Source organism: Cetorhinus maximus, chromosome 2, assembly GCF_964194155.1.
Source record: "Cetorhinus maximus chromosome 2, sCetMax3.hap1.1, whole genome shotgun sequence".
Lineage (NCBI taxonomy): Eukaryota > Metazoa > Chordata > Chondrichthyes > Lamniformes > Cetorhinidae > Cetorhinus > Cetorhinus maximus.
The window spans coordinates 111670069-111691409 of record NC_135880.1 but is presented as its reverse complement, the minus strand read 5'-3'; the positions used below and the strand labels follow the sequence as shown (position 1 = coordinate 111691409).

At 44.5% G+C, this 21341-nt stretch overlaps 1 protein-coding gene across 4 annotated transcripts in view; it reads left to right on the top strand.

The window, feature by feature from the left end:
- The window catches only part of LOC144696783 (dual specificity protein phosphatase CDC14A-like), a 187523-nt gene that overhangs the window by 141660 nt on the left and 24522 nt on the right, over positions 1–21341 (top strand). The window contains exon 13 of one of the 4 annotated variants that reach the window (XR_013580243.1): positions 16148–16288. The exons of the other annotated variants lie outside the window; for them this stretch is intronic. The gene's annotated coding sequence lies outside the window, so the exon portion shown is untranslated. The remainder of the gene's footprint in view (positions 1–16147; positions 16289–21341) is intronic. 4 annotated transcript variants of the gene reach the window in all.

Genomic DNA, 21341 nt, shown 5'->3' with positions numbered 1-21341 from the left:
ATTTTTCATTGTTTAAGTCGGGGTAGAGCAGGTGGAGCAAAATGGAAGATCAGGAATAGGTGGGAGCTCCGGAGCAATTGACAACGATGTCCTGGACACAAGACAAAGGGAGTGTTAATGGCAGTGTTAAAGACTAAAGAAGACGCTGAGAGTGACATTAAAGTAAGATAGCAAAAGGTGTTAGTAGCAGAACAAGGGGTCAGAGCTCTGTGAAAGCACAAAATAGAAAAAAGGGACAGATGGCCCTGTGGAGTGGGGGGAGGTGGGGGAGTGGGGGGGGGGGGGTGAAAAAGGATAAAGATAAATAAAGATGGAGAACAAAAATAAATGAATGAAAAAGTAAATAAATACACATTTTTTAAAAATAGGATTAAAGAAGGGGTGAAGATGGAGGAGAGAGTCCACAGTCTGAAGTTGTTGAATTCAATGTTAAGTCCAGAAGGCTGTAAAGTGCCTAATCGGAAGATGAGGTGCTGTTCCTCCAGTTTGCGTTGGGCTTCACTGGAACATTGCAGCAGGCCAAGGACGGACACATGGGCATGAGAGCAGGATGGTGTGTTGAAATGGCAAGCGACAGGAAGGTCTGGGTCATGCTTGCGGACTGAGCGAAGGTGTTCCGCAAGGTGGTCATCCAGTTTGCGTTTAGTCTCTCCAATGTAGAGGAGGCCGCATTGGGAGCAGCGAATACAGTAGATCAAATCGAAGGAGATGCAGGTGAAGCGCTGCATCACCTGAAAGGAGTGTTTTTTTTTTATTCATTCACAGGATGTGGGATTCACTGACTAAGCCAGCATTTATTGCCCATCCCTAGTTCCCTTGAGAAGGTGGTGGTGAGCTGCTGCCTTGAACTGCTGCAGTCCATATGGTGCAGGTACACCCACAGTGCTGTAAGGAAAGGAGTTTGGCGATTTTGACCCAGCGACAGAAGGAACGGCAATATATTTCCAAGTCAGGATGGTGAGTATTGGAGGGGAAATTCCAGGTAGTGGTGTTCCCATCTATCTGCTGCCCTTGTCCTTCTATATGGTTGTGGTCATGGGTTTGGAAGGTGCTGTCGAAGAAACCTTGGTGAATCCCTGCAGTGCATCTTGTAGATGATACAGACTGCTGCTACTGTGCATCAGTGGTGGAGGGAGTGAATGTTTGGGGATGTGGTGCCAATCAAGTGGGCTGCTTTGTCCTGAGTGTTGTGGGAGCTGTACTCATCCAGGAATGTGGGGAGTATTCCAGCACACTCCTGACTTGTGCCTTGTAGATGGTGGACAGGTTTTGGGGAGTCTGGAGGTGGGTTACTAGTTGCACGATTCCTAGCCTAAGACCTGCTCTTTAGCCACAGTACTTATATGGCTATTCCAGTTCAGTTTCTGGTCAATGGTAACCCCCAGGATGTTGATAGTAGGGGATTCAGTGGTGGTAATGCCATTGAATGTCAAGGGGCGATGGTTGCATCCTCTCTTGTTGGAGATGATCATTGCCTGGCACTTATGTGGCATAAATATTACTTGCCACTTGTCAGCTCAAGCCTGGATATTGTCCAGGTCTTGCTGCATTTGGACATAGACTGCTTCAGTATCTGAGGAGTCACGAACGGTACTGAACATTGCGAAATCATCAGTGGACATCCCCATTTCCGACTTTATAATGGAAGGAAGGTCATTGATGAAGCAGCTGAAGATGGTTAGGCCCAGGACACTACCCTGAGGAACTCCTGCAGTGATGTCCTAGAGCCAAGATGACTGACCTCCAACGACCACAACCGCCTTCCTTTGTGCTAGGTATGACTCCAACCAGTGGAAAGTTTTCCCCATGATTCCCATTGACTCCAGTTTTGCTAGGGCTCCTTGATGCCACACTCGACCAAATGCTGCCTTGATGTCAAGGGCAGTCACTCTCACCTCACCTTGGGAGTTTGAGCTCTTTTGTCCATGTTTGAACTCATTTGTAATGAGGTCAGGAGCTGAGTGGCCTTGGCAGAACCCAAACTGGGTGTCAGTGAGCTATTGCTAAGCAAGTGCTGCTTGATAGCATTGTTGATGACCCCTTCCATTACTTTACTGATGATGGAGAGTTGACTGATGGGGCGGTAATTGGCTGGGTTGGATTTGTCCTGCTTTTTGTGCACAGGACATACCTGGGCTATTTTCCACATAGCCAGGTAGATGCCAGTGTTGTAGAGGCCTTGGACGGGGAGGAGGTAAAGGGACAGGTGTTGCACCTTCTGCGATTGCATGGGAAGGAGTTGTTGGAAGGGGATGAGGAGTTGGGGGTGATTGCCACATTAACAATCATCTTGTTAAAACCAATTACTAGTTAAACAGGTGAAGGGCATTAATTATCTCAACTGAATAGAATAAAAAGATACAGCTGGAACACTTTGTGTGAAAGCTACTAGGAAGTTAGTAGCGCTGAGGAGTTGTCGTGGAAATAAACCAGCTTTAACCAAGAGACCAGCCTGGATTAATTCTTCCTCTTATTGTGAGTAACATGGTAGCAGAGGAAGAACTTTAAGCTTTGCTGATTGATTGCTGTATATGAAGCTTTCTGTCTCAGTCCTCTGAGGGAAGTGTACTGTTGCTAACAATTTAAGTTGTGGAATGGCGGAAGGACGGTGCAAAATCGCAAGCTTTGACTATCCACCAATTTTTTCTGACTCTGAACCTTATCAGCAACGGAAGTTGAAGTGTGGACCCAGGTTACTGCTATAGCCCGGAAGAAGCAAGATATGGCTTGGCGTTATCATTACCAGCCAAAAGTAAGGTAAGGAGTAAAGTATTTTCAGAGTGGAAAGTGGATGATTTGGACCATGAAGAGGGATTAAACCGTCTGATACAATTTTTGGGTAAGTTCTACAAAACGGATGAGTTATTGGAAGCGTATGAAGCTTGGACGATCTTTGATAGGTTTAGGAAATCAGATAATCAGTCCATGGAAAAATGTATCATGGATTTTGATAAACAGTACAGGAGACTACAGTGATTTGAACTTGAAATTCCAGAATCAGTATTGGCATTTAAATTACTGGATTGTGCTCGCATTTCCCATGTTGATAGTCTTTTCGTACTAACGGGTTCAGTTCCGGGGGAAAGAATCTCTCCTGGATCAAATGGCTGCTGCCCTAAAATAATTTCTGGGGAAACAAGTCATTCCCTGCCACTTTTTTTAGCAAATACAAACAACTACACTGTAAAACAAAGGATAGAGGATTCAACGGTGACCGAATTTTGTGGTCGACCAAATATTAGATGAAGATTCCAATACAAAGGTGGGATTAATGACAAGAGGTTTGAAAATGGTCGTGACCAAAAAACCCAAAAAATGCACGGGGAGTGGTTAATCGGTGTTTTTGGTGTGATTCCCAGTACCATTGCGCAATGAACTGCTCACAGCGAAGGAATCATGTTTTTGAAGTGACCCATGAGACGGATTCATCTGAAACTGAAAATGATGATGGTGACTGCCATGATGGAATTGTATTGATCACTGATAGTTTAAATCCAGTGATGAGTATCTTGATGGTAGATTCCTTCAACTATGCAGTTCTGGACAGTGGTTGTACTTCTACGGTGTGCGACATGGACTGGCTTGACTGCTATCTGGAGTATCTCTATGAGGCAGACCGGCGGAAGGTCAAGGACTATGAAAGCTCTACATGCCTCAGGTTCGGAGATGACTAAATATTAACACCCTCCAAATGGGTGGTCCTCCCTTGTAAGATAGCAAGGATCAACCTGTTTATCAAGCCTGATGTGGTTTCTAGTGAGACACCGCTATTGTTGAGTCGATCTGTGATGCAGAAGGATCAGATGACACTAGGTATGAAAAATGATAGAGCAGTAATGTTTGGGAAATATGTGGATCTCCATTTTACTCGCTCAGGCCATTACTGCTTGCCACTAAGGAAGGCAGAGATTTCTCATCAAAAAGTTCATGAAGTTTTGTTAACTGCTGAGAATAAGAATTTGGTGGACAAAAAGAAGATCATTTGGAAATTACATAGACAGTTTGCACATCTGACGCCACAGAAACTGAAGTTTCTGCTTCGAGGTGCAGAAGTGGTTGATAAAGGACATGATGATATTGAACAAATCACTGCTCAGTGTGAAATTTGCCTTAAATATCACAATACACCACCACGACCTGTTGTGAGCTTGCCACTAGCCAGGGAGTTTAACAATGCAATGGCAATGACTTGAAAGTTTAGGACAAGGATAGGGGTATTTTTTTTTACTACACTTCGTAGATATGGCAACCAGATTTAGCCTATCCACTGTGATAAGACAAAAGGACCATTGTCAATAAGGTCATGGAGAAATGGGTAGGAACAGGATTAGGAACACCAATGAAGTTCCTCTCAGATAATGGTGGGGAATTCGCCAATGAGGAATTTCGAGATGTATGCGAAAATTTAAACATCATAGTTAGGCACACTGCAGCTGTGAACCCATTTAGTAATGGTCATCTATTACTGCATAGTTTCTTTCACAAAGACATGTTACATAAAATATTAGCTGATCAACCAGCTTGTAAATTGCAAACAGCGCGAGCATGGGCGGTGCACGCAAAGAACTCTCTGCAAATGGTTGGGGGATACAGTCCGTATCAGTTGGTGTACGGAAGAAATCCGAAGTTACCTTCGGTGTTGTCAGATGCTCCCCCTGCTCTAGAAGGGACAAGCATTAGCTCCACTTTTTCTGCTCATCTGAACACTTTGAATGCAGGCAGAAAAGCTTTCATTAAAGCTGAGGTTCTGGAGAAAATTCGGCGGGCCCTACGGTACCGCATAAGACCATCGGGAATAGTTTAGACAAGGAGACGTATATTATAAAAGGGAAGGCCAAAAAGAGTGGAAAGGACCTGGCAACGTTATAGGGAGTGATGGGAAAGTAGTAATTGTGCAACACAGTAATCAAACTGTTAGGGTACATTCTTCACAGTTAATTGGTACTGAAAATACCTTTACAGGTTCTGAACAGGACATAGAACGTGAGGAGGCACCATGCACTTCACATACACATACACTGGGTAGTTATGAGGAGCAGACAACGACAGATACAGGGTTGACTGACTATGAACAAAGTAATACTGAGGTACAGGACAACGCTATTCATCCAAAAGGGTAATTACCCAAAGTAGGAACAAAGGTAACATACATGCCAGAAGGAACCAGTATGTAGAGGGATGCCACCATCATAGGGAGAGCAAGAAAGGCCACTGGTAAATACAAATATTGGCTAAATGTGCAGGATGAAGGACGGGAGACAAGACCTATCGATTGGCAAACCAAGGTAAAGATGTGGAAACCCAGAAAGTGCAGTGTGAGTTCTGACAGTGGACCAGAAAGTGGTCGTGACCCTAGAAAAAGATCATGGACAAAAATAAAAATACCTGGAAAAACTCAGCAGGTCTGGCAGCATCTGCGGAGAGGAACACAGTTAACGTTTCGAGTTCATATGACTCTTCAACAGAACTAAGTAAAAATAGAAAAGAGGTAAAATATAAGCTGGTTTAAGGAGGGGGTAGAGCTGGATAGAGGGCTAGTGATAGGTGGAGATAGCCAAAAGATGTCATGGACAAAAGGACAAAGAGGTGTTGAAGGTGGTGATATTATCTAAGGAATGTGCTAATTAAGGTTAGAAAGCAGGACAAGCAAGGTACAGATAGCCCTAGTGGGGGTGGGGTGGGGTGAAGGTAAGGGATCGAAATAGACTAAAAGGTAGAGATAAAACAATGGATGGAAACACATTTAAAAATAATGGAAATAGGTAGGAAAAGAAAAATCTATATAAATTTTTGGAAAAAAGTGGGGGGATCGGAAAGGGGGTGGGGATGGAGGAGAGAGTTCATGATCTAAAATTGTTGAACTCAATATTCAGTCCGGAAGGCTGTAAAGTGCCTAGTCGAAAGATGAGGTACTGTTCCTCCAGTTTGCGTTGAGCTTCACTGGAACAATGCAGCAGGCCAGGGACGGACATGTGGGCATGAGAGCAGGGTGGAGTGTTGAAATGGCAAGCGACAGGGAGGTCTGGGTAATGCTTGCGGACAGACCGAAGGTGTTCTGCAAAGTGGTCACCCAGTCTGCGTCTGGTTTCTCCAAAGTAGAGGAAACCGCATTGGGAGCAACGAATGCAGTAGACTAAATTGAGGGAAGTGCAAGTGAAATGCTGCTTCACTTGAAAGGAATGTTTGGGCCCTTGGACGGTGAGGAGAGGGGAAGTAAAGGGGCAGGTGTTGCACCTTCTGCGGTTGCATGGGAAGGTGCCGTGGGAGGGGGTTGAGGTGTAGGGGGTGATGGAGGAGTGGACCAGGGTGTCCCAGAGAGAATGATCCCTGCGGAATGCCGCCGGGGGGGGTGAAGGGAGGATGTGTTTTATGGTGGCATCATGCTGGAGTTGGCGGAAATGGAAGAGGATGATCCTTTGAATGCGGAGGCTGGTGGGGTGATAGGTGAAGACAAGGGGGTCCCTATCATGGTTCTGGGAGGGAGAGGAAGGTGTGAGGGTGGATGTGCGGGAGATGGGCCGGACATGGTTGAGGGCCCTGTCAACCACCGTGGGTGGAAAGATCACGGAGTTTCTTTCACACGGGAGGACGATCATGTAATAGCAGTCCAGAAAGGGAAAGGAATGTGAATAGATGCCGTAGCTTAACAAGGAGGACTAGAGAGCAAGCTAGCAATCTGAATAGAAGTAGAAGTCCTTATGACAGAGAGATTCTAGTAGCTGTTAATAATTTGGAAAGTAAGCTGATAAAGGAAGCCAAACAGAAAAAGTTAGAAAGTTGGAAGGAATTTGGAATATATTCTGAAATACCTGACACAGGACAGCCAGCTTTATCTCACAGATGGATCTGTACAGAAAAGGTACTCCCAGGATGGCACATATAAGACCAAAGCGAGATTAGCAGTCCGAGGCTTTGAATTGAGACTAGACGATCAGGATGTCAGAGTGGACTCGCCTACTGTGGGGGAAGTGAGTTTGAAGATTTTTTAAGCTATTTTAGCATCCCATTCCTGGCAGTGCAAATCGATTGATATAAAGGCTGTGTTTTTACAGGGGGAGAAGTTTCAAAGGGAAGTTTTTTTGAAACCACCCAAAGAAGCCGGGGATATAGAAGGAAAACTATGGAAATTGAATGTGTGTTTATGGGTTGAGTGATGCATCAAGGGTATGGTATTTTTCCATGAGGTCTGTCTTGTTGAAAATAGGTTGCCTTCAGTTAAAGGCAGGCCCCGCAATGTTCTACTGGTACCATAAGGAGAAACTAGCTGGAATATTTATCATGCATGTTGATGATTTCCTGTGGGGAGGATCTGTAGAATTTGAACAATGGGTAAGCGAGAAGATGATGAAGGATTCCAGGTCGGAAGTCAGGCTTCTGGGTCCTTTAAATACATAGGTTTAGATGTTAAGCAGAGCAAGTTAGGAGTGACATTGAATCACAAATCTTATCTAGAAAATGTTAATTATATCCCAATAACTCGTGGTAGATCCTCTCAAAAAGAGGATCCTGCTACCAAGGAAGAAATGGAACAGTTGAGAAGTTTAATTGGGCAGTTGAACTGGTTGTGCACTCAGACTAGGCCTGATGCTAGTTATGATGTGTTGGAGCTGAGTACCATGATGAAACGTGCTGCAGTTGAGCAAGTCCTCAGAGCAAATAAAACACTTAAAAAAAAAAAAAAAAAATAATAATTAAATTCTGAGATGTGTGCTCAAGTTTCCAGCCTTGGAAGATCCAGAAGATATGAGGTTGGTCATTTTTATGATGCTTCACATGCCAATCTTCCAGATGGGTACTCTAGCACAGCAGGGGTTCATCATGTTCTTGGTGGGAAAGAATGATAACTGTTGCCCACTGGCTTGGGAGGCCAAGAAAATAAAAAGGGTAGTGAAAAGCACCTTAGCTGCTGAAATGTTAGCTTTAGCAGAGGCATTAGATACGGGGCTTTACTTATCCAATATATTGATAAATATTATATAAGGGGCAATGTGGGAAAAGTTTGCCCATGGAATGTTATGTTGGTAACCGGTCTCTTTAGGACAACACTCATTCCACGAAAAGTGTCACGGAAGAAAGGCTACAAAAGAAACGTGGGAATTATAGATCTGGAAATACGTGACATTATTTCCTGTTTGTTTAAAAAAAAGAGTTCAAGTTTTTTAAGAAAAGAAGGGAACCGGTTAATATGGCAATCATCTTGTTAAAACCAATTGCTGTTAAACAGGTGATGGGCATTAATTATCTCAACTGAATAGAATAAAAAGGTACATCTGGAACACTTTGTTTGGAAGCTACAAGGAAGTTAGTAGCACAGAGGAATTGTCTTGGAAATAAACCAGCTTCAACCAAGAGACCAGCCTGGATTAATTCCTCCACCACAACCTCTTATTGTGAGTAAGTGATAGGGGAGTGGACCAGGGCATCATGGACGGAACGGTCCCTACGGAATGCTGATGGGGGTGAGGGGAAGATGTGTTTGGTGGCGGCATCATGCTGGAGTTGGTGGAAATGGCAGAGGGTGAACCTTTCAATGCAGAGGCTGGTGGGATGAAAAGTAAAGACAAGGAGACCCTCTCATGGTTCTGACAGGGAGGGGAAGGGGTGAGGGCAGAGGTGTAGGAGTTCGATCGAACAAAATTGAAGGCCCTGTCAACCACAGTGGGGGTGATCTTAGGTTAAGGAAAAAGGAAGACATGTCAGCAGTGCCGTTTTGGAAGGTAGAATCATCGGAACAGATGCGGCAGAGGCGGAGGAACTAGGAGAACAGGATGGAGTCCTTACAGGAAGCAGTGTGAGGCGCTATAGTCGAGGTAGCTCTGGGAGTGGGTGGGCTTGTAATGAATATTGGTGGACAGTCTTATCACCAGAAATTGAGACAGAGGTCAAGGAAGGGAAGGGAAGTGTCGGAGATGGACCATGTGAGGGTGAGAGAGGGATGGAAATTAGAAACAAAATCAATAAATTTTTCCAGGTCCCGATGAGAGCATGAAGTGGCACCGATACAGTTATCAACCTAGCTAAGAAAGAGTTGTGGGAGGGGGCCTGAGTGGGACTGGAACAAGGAATATTCCATATATCCCACTAAATGACGGGCATAACTGGGGCCCATGCGGGTACCCATAGCTACACCTTTTATTTGGAGGAAGTGAGACAAGTTAAAGGAGAAATTGTTCAGTGAGATAACAAGTTCAGCCAGGCAGAGGAGAGTGGTGATGGATGGGGATTGTTCAGGCCTTTGTTCAAGGAAGAAGCGGAGAGCCCTCAGACCATCCTGGTGGGGGATGGAGGTGTAGAGGGATTGGACGTCGATGGTGAAGAGGAGACGATTAGGGCAAGGGAACTGAAAAGTCTTGATATGACGTAGGGCATCCGAGGAATCGCAAATGTAGGTGGAAGAGACTGGACAAGGATGAGAGAACGGGGTCAAGATAGGAAGAAATGGGTTCTGTTGGGCAGGAACAGGCTGACACGATGGATCTACCAGGACAGCCCTGTTTGTAGATATTGGAGAGGAGGTAGATGCGGGCTGTCCAATAATGGGAGAATATCAGGTTGGAAGCTGTGGAAGGAAGATCTCCAGAGGAATTGAGGTCAGTGACCGTCCTGGAAACAATGGCTTCATGTTCAGTGGTGAGGTCATGGTCCAGGGGGAGGTAGAAAGAAGTGTCTGCGAGCTGGCGCTCAGCCTCTACAAGGTAGTGGTCAGTATGCCAGACAACCACAGCACCACCCTCGTCAGCAGGTTTGATAACAAAGTCAGGGTTTGACCTGAGGGAATAGGGTGCAACAAGTTCAGAAGGAGACAGGTTGGAGTGAGTGAGAGGAGCAGAGAAATTGAAACGGCCGATGTCACGCCAACAGTTCTCAATGAAAAGATCAAAAGCAGGTAAGAGGCCAGAGGGAGGGGTCCAGGTCGAGGGGGAATACTGGAGGCGGGTGAAAGGATTGTTAAAAATGGGGAGGACTCCTGCCCAAAGAAGTGAACACGGAGACGAAGGTGACAGAAGCGGATGGAAGAAAAGTTCAGCATCGTGCCGAGCCCGAAATTCATTGAGGTGAGAACGTAAGGGGATGAAACAAAGTCCTTTGCTGCGTACTGAATGTTCAGCATCAGAGAGGATATGGTGAATACACAGCAAAGTTGTAACAAGTAGTCATTGGCGCACTGCCTAGCTGTTTTTGGACTTTACTTTGAGCGGCTTTTAGTGCATTCAGAATCTTGTCGCTCAGATCTTTCTTGTGAATAATGAGAGCTTCAATGGCTTGGCTTCACAATTCACTTGGCTTCAATGACAGTGATGCTAGTTTTATATATAAATTGTATATTGCTGTATAGACTTTAACAAAGTCTTCGATTGACCAGTTTTTCTGCATTTTATCAAATTCAAACATGACTGAAATTTAAGTATATTGTGGTATAATTAGCTACTAAAATGAATTAAAAATTTACATGTGTGTAGCCTTATCACATCTCAGATATCCCAAAGTTTCTCACATAATTGTATTTGAAGTGCAATCATATAGGCAAGATTTAAAATTTAGGTTAATCTTTTCAAATCATACAAATAGGCACTTTTACCTCATTGGGAAAAATTTACTTTAGGAAGATTTGTTTGTTTATTCATTCATGAGATGTGGGCTTCGCTGGCTAGGCTACATTTATTGCCCACCCCTAGTTGCCCTCGAGAAGGTGGTGGTGAGCTGCCTCCATGTGTTGTAGGAGTGCCCACAGTGCTGTTAGGAAGGGAGTTTCAGGATTTTGACCCAGCGACAGTGAGGGAACAGAGAGGTAGTTCTAAGTCAGGAGGATGTGTGGCTTGGAGGGGAAATTGCAGGTGGTGGTGTTCCTTGGCATCAGCTGCCCTTGCCCTTCTAGATGGCAGAGGCCGCGAGTTTGGAAAGTGCTGTCGAGAGGAGCCTTGGTGAGTTGCTGCAGTGCATCTTGTAGATAGTACACACTGATGCCACTGTGCATTGGTGGCGGAGGAAATGAGTGTTTAAGGTGGCAGACCGCATGCCAATCAAGCAGCCTGCATTGTCCTGGATTCTGTCAAGCTTCTTGAGTGTTGTTGGAGATAAGTGTAAGAGTATTCCATCACACTCCTGACTTGTGCCTTGTAGATGCTGGACTGGGTTTGGGGAGTCAGAAAGTGAATTACCTGCAGGATTCCCAACCTCTGACCTGCTCTTGTAGCCACAGTATTCATATGGCTGGTCCAGTTCAGTTTCTGGTCAATGGTAGCCCCCAGGATGTTGATAGTGGAGAAATTGAGTCATGGTGATGCCATTGGTTGATGGTTGGATTCTTGTTAGAGATTTTTTTAAATTATTCGTCCATAGGATGTGGGCGTCATTGGCTAGGCCAGCATTTATTACCTGTCTCTAATTGCCCTTGTTCAGAGGGCATTTTAAGAGTCAATCACATTTAGGCCAGACCAGTTAAGGACAGCACATTTCCTTCCCTAAAGGACTTGTGGCATGAATGTTACTTGCCACTTATTAACCAAACATCTGAATGTTGCTGAGATGTGGCTGCATAAGAATTTGGACTGCTTCAGTTTCTGAAGAGTTGCGCATGCTGCTGAACACTCTGCAATCATCAGCCAACACCCTCACTTTCTGACCTTACAATGGAGGGAGGGTCAGATGAAGCAGCTGAAGATGGTTGGGCTGAGGACACTACCCTGAGGAACTCCTGCACTGATGTCCTGGGACTGAGATGATTGACCTTCAACAGCCATACCCATTTTCCTTTGTGCTAGGTGTGACTCCAGTGGAGAGTTTTCCCCCTGATTCCCATTGGCTTCAGTTTTGCTGGGGCTCCTTGTTGCCACACTTGGTCAAATTCTGCTTTGATGTCAAGAGCAGTAATCTCTCAACTCCCTGAGTTCAGCCCTTTTGTCCATGTTTGAACCAAGGCGGTGATGAGATCAGGAGCTGAGAGCCCCTGGCGGAACCCAAACTGAACATCAGTGAGCAGGTAATTGCTGAATAAGTGCCGCTTGATAGCACTGTTGATGACCCCTTCCAGCGCTTTTCTGATGATCGAGGGTAGACTGATGGGGTGGTAATTGGCTGGGTTGGATTTGTCTTGCTTTTTGTGTACAGGACATACCTGGGCAATTTCCCACATAGCTGGGTAGATATCAGTGTTGAGGTGTTGGGGGGATGGAGGAGTGGAGGCGGCTTTCCACAGGGATCGTTCCCTCCGGGACACCCTGGTCCACTCCTCCATCACCCCCTACACCTCAACCCCCTCCCACGGCACCTTCCCATGCAACCACAGAAGGTGCAACACCTGCCCCTTTACTTTCCCCCTTCTCACTGTCCAAGGGCCCAAACACTTCTTTCAAGTGAAGCAGCACTTCACTTGCACTTCCCTCAATTTAGTCTACTGCATTTGCTGCTCCCAATGCAGTCTCCTCTACATTGGAGAGACCAAATGCAGACTGGGTGACCGCTTTGCGGAACACCTTCGGTCTGTCTACAAACATGACCCAGACCTCCCTGTCGCTTGCCATTTTAACACACCACCCTGCTCTCATGCCCACATGTCTGTCCTTGGCCTACATCAATGTTCCAGTGAAGCTCAATGCAAACTGGAGGAACAGCACCTCATCTTCCGACTAGGCACTTTACAGCCTTCTGGACTTAATATTGAGTTCAACAACTTCAGATCTTGAACTCTCTCCTCCATCCCCACCCCCTTTCCGATCCCCCTTTTTTCCAATAATTTATATTTTTAAAAGATACATTTTTCTTTTCCCACCCATTTTTAATTTATTTCATTCTATCGTTTTATCTCCACCTTTTAGCCCATTTCGATCCCTTCCCCACCCCCACTAGGGCCATCTGCTACTTGCTTCTCCTGCTTGCTACCCTAAATGTCCCCATTAGCACATTCCTTAGATAATATCACCACCGTCAACACCCCTTCGTCATTTTATCTATGATATCTTTGGCAATCTCTTCTTTGCCTCCACTTATCACTGACCCTCTATCCAGCTCTACCTGTCCCACCCCCTCTACCAGCTTACATTTCACCTGATGTCTCTATTTCCTTAGTCATACGGACTCAACGTCAGCTGTGTTCCTCTCCACAGATGCTGTCAGACCTGCTGAGTTTTTCCAGCTATTTTTTGTTTTTGTTTCAGATTTCCAGCATCCGCAGTATTTTGCTTTTATCTTACTGCTCCTGGCATGCCCTCCTGCATTCTTCATTGAACCAGGATTGATTCCCCGGCTTGATGGTAATGGTAGAGTGGAGGATATGCTGGGCCATGAGGTTACAGTTGTGGTTGAATATAATTCTGATGGCGCACAGTGCCTCATGGATGCCCAGCTTTGACTTGCTAGATGTGTTTGAAATCTATCCCATTTAGCATGGTGATTGACGATACCCTCCATTGTGTTGTATCACTATGTGAAGTTGAGATTTCACCTCCACATGGACTGTGCGGTGGACACTCCTACCAATACTGTCATGGACAGATGCATCTGCAACAGGTAGATTGGTGAGAACAAGGTCAAGTAGGTTTTTCCCTCGTTTGTTCCCTCATCACCTGCCACAGAGTCCAGCAGCTATGTCCTTTAGGACTCGGCCAGTTTGGTCAGTAGTGATGCTACCGAGCCACTCTTGGTGATGGACATTGAAGCCCCCCACAAAAAGTGCATTCTGTACCCTTGACACCCTCGGTGCTTCTTCGAATTGGTGTTCAACATGGGGAGGAGGTACTGGTTCATCAGCTGAGGGGGGTGCGGTAGGTGGTAATAAGCAAAAGGTTTCCTTGCCCATGTTTGACCTAATGCCATGAGACTTCATGGGGTCCTGCATCAGTGCCAAGGACTTCCAAGGCCACTCCTTCCTGATTGCATACCACTCTGTCGCCACCTCTGATGGGTCTGTCCTGTTGGTGGGGTAGGATATACCCAGGGATGGTGACGGTGATGTTTGGGACCATGGTTTGTAAGATATGATTTGGTGAGTGTGTCTGTGTCGGGCTGTTGATTGACTAGTCTGTGAGACAGCTCTCCCAATTTTGGCACAAGCCCCAGGTGTTAGTAAGGAGAACTTTGCACAGTCAACAGGGCTGAGTTTGCTGTTGTTGTTTGTGGTGCCTATGTCGATGCGGGTGGTCAGTCCAGTTTCATTCCTTTTACACTTCGTAACAGTTTGAGTGGCTTATTAGGCTGTAGGTCTGGAGTTGCATGTAGGCTAGGCAAGGCAAGGATGGCAGATTCCCTTCCCTAAAGTGCATTAATGAACCAGATGTGTTTTTATGACAATCAACATGATTTCATGATTACCATTGCTGAAATGAGCTTTTGATTCCAGATTTATTAATGGAATTTAAATTCCACCAACTGCGATGGAATTTGAACCCATGTTCCTAGAACATTAGTAATCCTCTGCGGTGACATTACCACTACACCACCCACCCACCCTATTGATAGATTGCTAGGTATAGATTTGCTCCTATAATAACTTGGTGCCACATGTGCATCAGATGACCACCTTTCCTTCTGCTGTTGTAAAGCCTTATTCTGGGTTGTTCCTTGGACTTTTGTTCGCGCATATCTCGGAATAAGTGCAGTTAAAGCTAACTCCTCTATAATTTATTTCAGTTTTTTCATAATTAAATTACTTTTTGAATAGGGTTTCCAGAACCTTTCTAACACAAAGCCCAGGCAGGGGAATTTTCTTTGTCTTTGTGTTTGCCTGTTTGCAGCATAGGTTATTCAAATTTGAATAAGTGAAATATGGTGATTCTTGTGGCCTGTTATTGGCTGAGCAGGGCTTAGATCTCAATCAAAGCATTCATTAGGCTATTGGCATCCTCTATGGGGAAGATCAAATGACTTGAATCCACCATCCAATTTGGTATCTCTCTTTTTCCTCTGGCAGCTTCTATCTACGCATCAACCCTCAGACCTGCAACTGCTGGCCCTTCGGAGTGGAATAAGAGTTCAAGACATTGGTGACTTATTATTGGCATTTAGGACAGCATCTACAAAGAATACTTACAAGTGGAGTTATTAACTCCCATTGCTGCTGGGATCATAGCTTGTGCAGTTGGAAAGTGATGTAGTAGTTGCAAATGTTGCAGTATCTGTGTTCTCTGAGGTCAACGAGAATCCATATTGCTGCCACTGGAGCAGATGTTAGAGAGCACTCGATAACTTCCTGACTTGTGGAAAATTCCTGTAAAGTAAAGCCTGGAGAATGTGCAAAAAATATTTACAAGGATGATACCTGACCTGAGAGGTTACAATATCAGGAATGGGTAAGCAGGCTGGGAGCTCTTTTCTCTAGGAAATGTAAGACTAAGGAATGACCTGACCAAGGTCCTTAAAAATTTTGAAGAAGGTTGCTATTGTAGATTAAGATAAAATTGTTCCAATTGTGGGGGAATCCAAAACAAAAGGTTCTTAATATAAGACAGTCCCAAATAAATCCAGAAAGATTTCAGGGGGAACTACCCGGAGTGGTTGGACTGTGGATTTTTTTTTACAAAATGGAGTGGTTCAGACAAATTGCTAGTTTCTCCTTTAATGCAGCTATGCTAAGTTCATGATGAAGAAAGGAATAGAAATGATAGGGTTAAATGAAGTAGGGTGGGAGGAGGCATAGATCTTGTGGACAAAATGCAGGTTTCCATGCTATTGATGCTGCTTTTCGGGCCAGTGTGCGAAAAGGTCATCTTGAGACACTGTTCTCTAGCCTAAGACTTAAGGGAGCAAGCCAGAATGACGTCTTGCACACAGCAGATTGGAAGAAGGTTACTTGAACCACGCATGCCTCAAATGTTATGTGATCCCTAAGAACTTGTGCTAATGATGTGTAAAGGCTTTTTTTTGCTTATCAAAGTTCATCCTTTTGTGCTCCTCCCTACCCACCCCATGGAACACAAGTTCCTAATTTGTACTTGGATGTTGAAGTTGTCAAAGACTAAATAACACCTTTCTAGATGATCAAATGTTCTGTATATCTCCTATGGAAATGAATATCCACATTTTGCATGGCACCTGATTTGTGTTTTTGTTCCAAAATTAACAGCTTTACAGCGGTTATTTTGCCAATGTCATTTTAGCTTAAATTTTCTGCTCTTCCATTTGCATTTTTTGTTCATCTTTTTTCCCCTTCTAGATGGCTCCTAGCTATGCTGGTATCTACACTGTGTAGCATTGTCATCTGGTGGATGGTTTGTGCCTACCCTTCTCCCATCCTGCTAATCTGTCTAGATGGGTTAGAAAACTAGTAACCTTCAGGACCCAGGCAGGTAGCACTGTAAGTGTGCCACTTCCATTTCTTCTTAAAAGACTAATCACTGCGCAATGTGCCGCATTTTCCAAATTTCTTCCACTGCATGCTTAAAAATTATCACTATTCTCTGTTTCTTAAACTCAGTGGGGATGTATTTTGTTTGATTTGTTACGTTTCTTAAGGTTTTTAATCATTGGTTAGCACAAAACTTATCAGTGCTTCCTACCATTTCTCGTGCTGGTTTCACAAATAAAAATCTCGTGTTGTGGTTTTGAAGTTATTTATGCATATTTCCCATGTACTCTACTACTTGTTTTTACACTATTTTAATAATTTTGTCTTTTACTGCACACGTTTCCTTAGCAGCTGTTTCATTGTGAATGTGGTCTTTCTACTTTCACTGTTTCTTTGGTTGCATGCTGAAAATAGAGTACAGTTATTACATAAAGTTTCAATTGCAGCAATTATCATTGTGGCCAGTGTAATTAACTAGATTAATTAGCTGCTGCAGTGGAGGTTTTTATGTACAATATAAGCTTTGGCCAGATAATAAAAATAGGTTTTGAAATTAATCATTGCCTGTATGCCTGTCATGCAACCGCTACTGGAAGAGAAGATTTGACTCACAAAGCTTGTTTGCTTGGTAGTCTGCCGTATTGTGTTTGCTTTTAGGACTTCGTAATTAGAATGTGGCACTTTACGAAGTAAGGCATATGTCCTTCCACTTAAATCAAATGGTTGCTTGTGCCTATCTTTGTTTTGTAAGAGAATGGTTATTATAGCTGGAGGCTCTTAAGCTGTGTTATTTGGATATTGTGTGGGTAAAATTGGCCTGAAAGCCTGATGATGAAATTACTGCTTGTGCTGCTGCGTACTGTGTTGTTGCAATTTCTGACCTAGATGATAACTGTATAAAATGGTATGTAACATATTATAGTAATGTGATTTTCTAGTGAATTCTAGAGAGAGATTGCAAAACTCTGATGTACAATGGGATCTGGGTGTCTTGGTACATGAGTCAAAAAAAGTTAGTATGCAGGTACAGCGAGTGATTAGGAAGGCAAGTGGATTGTTGTTCCATAGAGCATTATATGGCTGTGGGGCAGCCATCAGGAGCAGGGTGCATGCCTCTCCAACCTTTTTGGTGGTAGGGCAGGAAATGAGGGGAATGGAATATAAAAGTAGGGATGTTTTGCTACAGTTGTACAGTTGGTGAGACCGCATCTGGAGCACTGTGTACAGTTTCTGTCTCCTTATTTAAGAAAGGACATAAGTGCATTAGAAGCTGTTCAGAAAAGGTTCACTCAACTGATTCCTGGGATGAGGGGGTTACCTTATGAGGAAAGGTTGGACAGGATGGGCCTGTATCCATTGGAGTTTAGAAGAATGAGGAGATCTTATTGAAACATAGAAGATACCAAGGGGATTTGACAGAGTTGATGCTGAGAGGATGCCTCCCCTTGTGTGAGAGACCAGAACTAGGGGACACAATTTAAAAACTAAGGGGCCTTCCATTTGAGATGGAGATGAGGAGAATGTTTCTTTCTCTGCGGGTCATGAGTTTGTGGAATTCTCTTCCCAGAAAGTGGTGGAGACAGACTCATTGAATATTTTTAAGGCAAAAGTAGATAGATTCTTGATTTAACAAGGGAAAGAAAGGGCATCGCAAGTAGGCAGGAATGTGGTATTGAGGCCATAATCAGACCAGTCATGATCTTATTGAATGGCAGAGCAGGCTCGAGGGGCCGAAGGGCCTACTCCTGCTCTGAATTAATATGTACGTAGGTATGTCACAAGTTAAGTTGGGATTTTTTTTTAATGAAGTTCCCTGGAATTGGGTAGTCTTTCTGTATAGAAGGAGTAATGATCTGCCTAAAGTCAGCTCCTCTGCTTATTTCTCCATACCTCCAAGTTCTTGTGCTTTCCTCCTCAGTTGCTCATAGTAGTCTCCCATTTTCAGTTTCAAGTTGTCTAACATCATCATTCTCTTTCTCGCGCTTGGTCTTACATTCCTCAAATGACTAAATCCCACTAATCTTCCTTCAATCCCTAAAGGACATTAGTGAACCAGATGGGTTTTTACAACAATCGACAATGGTTTCATGGTCATCATTAGATTTATAATTCCCAACTTCTATTGAATTCAAATTCCACCATCCGCAGTGGTGGGATTTGAACCAGGGACCCCAGCGCATTATCCTGGGCCAAGTGGCCTCCTTCTGTGCCATAAGAATTCTGTGATTCTGATTCTGTGATACTTTAATTACCTAAATATGGATTGGGATAGTGTTTAGAGTAAAGGGTAAAGAAGTTAATGAAATATGTTCTGGCGAACTTCCTTGATCAGTTTGTTCTCGACCAAACTAAAAAAGGAGGCATTCTGGATCTGATCCTGGGGCATGAGATGAGCCAAGTGCCCGGGGTAGGTGATCATCATATCATAAGGCTTAGTAATAGAGAAGAGCAAGGAACAATCTAAAGTAGAACATCTTTATTGGAAGAGGGCTCATTTCAATGGGATGAGAATGGGAACCAAAGATTGGAAAAACTGTTATGGAACAATGAGTGACATTTAAGGAGGAGATGCTTCAGGTATGGGCTAGGTCCATTCCAACAAGGGCGAAAGGGAGGGGAAACAAAGCTAGGGCTCCTTGGGTGACGAAGGAGATAGAGAATATGATGAAACAAAAAAAAAAGGATGGTGTATGATGCAAGTCAGGTGAATTCTTCAGGCAAGAGCCAGGTCAAATACAATAGGTTGAGAGAGGATGTAAAGGGCAAAATGAGACTGGCAAATAGAAAATCTGAGAATAGAATGGTAGTTAATGTAAAGGAGAACCCAAAAATCATCATCTGGCATGTAAATAGTAAGTGGGTGGTAAGAGGTAGATGGGCCCTATTGGAGACAAGGAGGGTGACATGTGCTTGGAGGTGCTGATCAAGGTTAGAATACTTAGAGTTGTTTGTATCGATATTTACTAAGGAGGAGGAAGATGACAAAATTTTGGTAGAAGTGGAGATGGTACAAATAATGGATGGGGTGATAATTGAAAAGCAGTAGGTACTGCAAAGGCTAGTTATGCTTAGACTGGATAAGTCATCTGGTCAGGATGGCTTGCATCCCAGGTTGCTAAAGGAAGTGGGGGTGGAGGAAGCGAAAAGGGATTACTACAATCGAACAGATCCAGCAACTCGAGACTGGGCATTCATGAGGTGATGTGGGCCATCAGCAGCAGCAGAATTGTACTCGAACACAATCTGTAACCTCATGGCCTGACATATTCTCCACTCTACCATTACCATCAAGCTAGGGGATCAACCCTTGTTCAATGAAGAATGCAGGAGGGCATGCCAGAAGCAGCACCAGGTATACCTAAAAATGAGGTGTCAACCTGGTGAAGCCACAACACAGGACTGTGTGTGCCAAACAGCATAAGCAGCGAGTGATAGACAGAGCTAAGCGATCCCACAACCAACTGATCAGATCTAAGCTCTGCAGTCCTGCCACATCCAGTCGTGAATGGTGGTGGACAATTAAACAACTCACTGGAGGAGGCTCCACAAATATCCCATCCTCAATGATGGGGGAGCCCAGCACATCAGTGCAAAAGATGAGGCTGAAGCATTTGCAATAATCTTCAGCCAGAAGTGCTGAGTGATCCATCTCGGCCTCCTCTGGAGGTCCCCAGAATCATGGATGCCAGTCTTCAGCCAATTCAATTCACTCCACATGATATTAAGAAACGGCCGAAGGCATTGGATACTGCAACGGCAATGGGGCCTGACAATATTCCAGCAATAGTACTGAGACTTGTGCTTCAGAACTTGCTGCGCCCCTAGCCAAGCTGTTCCAGTGCAGCTACAACACTGGCATCTACCCGGCTATGTGGAAAATTATCCGGTATGTTCTGTACACAAAAAGCAGGACAAATCCAACCCGGCCAATTACCGCCCCATCAGCCTCGATCGTCAATAAAGTAATGGAAGGAGTCATCAATAGCGCTATCAAACGGTACTTTAAGCAATAACCTGCTCACTGATGCATAGTTTGGGTTCTGCCAGGGCCACTCAGCTCCTGAGCTCATTACAACCTTGGTTCAAACATGGACAAAAGAGCTGAACTCTGAGGTGAGAGTGACTGCCCTTGACATCAAGTCAGCATTTGACCAAGTGCAGCATCATGGAGCCCTAGCAAGACTGGAGCCAATGGCAGTTAGGGGGAAGACTCTCCAATGGTTGGAGTCATACCGAGCACAAAGGAAGGTGGCTGTGGTTGTTGAAGGTCAGTCATCTCCGATCCAGGACATCACTGCAGGAGTTCCTATTGATAGTGTCCTGGGCCCAACCATCTTCAGCTGCTTCATCAATGACCTTCCTTCCATCATAACGTCAGAAGTGGGGATGTTCGCTGATGATTGCACAATGTTCAGCACCATTTGCGATTCCTCGAATACTGAAGCATTCCATGTCCAAATGCAGCAAGACCTGGACAATATCCAGGCTTGGGCTGACAAGTGGCAAGTAATATTTGCACCACACAAGTGCCAGGCAATGACCATCTCCAACAAGAGAATCTAACCGTCACCCCTTGATATTCAATGGCATTACCATCACTGAATCCCCCACAATTAACATCCTGGGGATTATCATTGACCAGAAACTGAACTGGAGTAGCCAAATAAATACTGTGGCTACAAGACCAGGTCAGAGGCTAGGAATTGTGCAATGAGTAAGTCACTTCCTGACTCCCCAAAGTCTGTCCACCATCTACAAGGCACAAGTCAGGAGTGTGATGGGATACTCCCACTTGGCTGGATGAGTGTAGCTCCCACAACACTCCAGAAGCTTGACACTGTCCAGGACAAAGCAGCCCGCTTGATTAGCACACATCCACAAACATTTACTCCCTCCACCATCAAAGCACAGTAGCAGCTGTGCATACCATCTACAAGATACACTGCAGGAACTTACCAAGGCTCCTTAGACAGCACTTTCCAAACCCACGACCACTACCATCTAAAAGGACGATGGCAACAGATAGATGGGAACACCACCACCTGGAAGTCCCCCTCCAAGT